Here is a 1,480-nt window from a genome sequence, read left to right on the forward strand (position 1 = left end):
ACCGCAGCCTCGACCTGCTGGGCTCCGGCGATCCTTCCGCCTCAGCCTTCTAAGTAGCAGGAACTACAGGCGCGCGCTACCACGCCTGGCTAATTTTTTTGATTTATTGTAGAGATGAGGTCTCACCAAGTTGCCTAGGCGGGTCTCGAACCCGCGGGCTCAGGCAATCCACTCACCTCAGCCTCCCAAGCCGCGGGATTATAGGCTGAGCCACCAAGCCCGGCTTATTGACTTGTTTTATAGACAAGGAACTTGGACTCAAAGAGGTTAGGTGGTTGCCCAAGGTCACCACAGAAGGGATCAGAACTGGGGTTGGAGCCCAGGCCGTCTGGCCCCAGAGCCCACGTGGCTACCACGCCCTGTGCAGCCTGCAAGTTGCTCGGAAGGGTCAAGAAGGCTGTGGGGACAGAGTGTCTAACAGAAAGGGGACCGCCACCGCCAGCTCCAGCCAGTTGGGGTCAGGAGGAACTTCTCAAGAAAAACTGGAAAACTGTGAACATTTCCTGTTTTTCAATGTTGGCGCCAATTTAAAATTTTCACCCTGTCCCTGCTGAACCAGACACAACCATTGCCCCAAAGGCCACGGAGCTCTGAAAGAACTTTTCCAGGGACTGTGACTTCCAGCAGTCATGCTTGCCTTCCGGTGCCATCTCAGATACTTCCCGGTTCTCGGGATCCCGGGACCCACACCATTCCTATCCCCAGATGAGACAGAGTCCAGTGCGGTCGCTGGGGTCTGGGGACGCATGTGCACCAAAGACAGGCCGTTCCCCAGAAACCCAGAAAAGACCGCCACAGAACTGAAGGCCACCTGAGTTATCATTATTATGGAATATTTTCCTTTAAGGCAACCCATGCTTAAAGCTCGCTACTTACTGAAGTCATCTCCTAGGTAATATCTGTAAATATATTCTGAGACGTCCCGCCCTTCCCAGTTCTGAGGCAAAGAAAGGGCAACCCAGGAGCGTAGTTGCTCTCCTGGTCCTCCTTGCTTCTTTGCTGGGTCCGGATTATGTTCTTATTTTGAAAAAATAAATAAGGCCTGTGTGCTTATGGGCCTGTTTGGACTCAGAAACCGCCCAAACTGTGAGTTTGTAAACCTGGCCGTGGCTTCAGGCCTCAAAACCATGACTTAAAATTCTGGTTTCCACAAAGTTCAAAACGTACCCTCCCCCGTGTTTCTGCCTCGTTAAGCATTTGTTTATTTTCCCTGGAACCACAGTTCGTATTGTTCTGAAGTCATTACTGTTAACTCACACACAAGGCAGTTGGTGTCCAAAAGCCTCACAGCTTCCTACAAGGCCTGCATGCAACTCTCGCCTCCCTAAAAATGCAAATGTAACCGGGCTCGGTGGCTCAGCCTGTAATCCCGCGCTTTGGGAGGCTGAGGTGAGTGGATTGCCTGAGCCCACGGGTTCGAGACCCGCCTGGGCAACTTGGCGAGACCTCACCTCTACAATAAATCAAAAATTCTGCCGGG

The 1,480-nt window shown here is 52.2% G+C and overlaps 1 protein-coding gene across 1 annotated transcript in view; it reads right to left on the minus strand.

Annotated features, from left to right (window-relative positions):
* The window catches only part of ADGRD1 (adhesion G protein-coupled receptor D1), a 148,698-nt gene that overhangs the window by 132,428 nt on the left and 14,790 nt on the right, over nt 1–1,480 (minus strand). The gene's annotated exons all lie outside the window — the stretch shown is intronic.

This window comes from Carlito syrichta, unplaced genomic scaffold, assembly GCF_000164805.1.
Source record: "Carlito syrichta isolate Samal-C Ts95f unplaced genomic scaffold, Tarsius_syrichta-2.0.1 Scaffold311975, whole genome shotgun sequence".
In the NCBI taxonomy this organism is placed as follows: domain Eukaryota; kingdom Metazoa; phylum Chordata; class Mammalia; order Primates; family Tarsiidae; genus Carlito; species Carlito syrichta.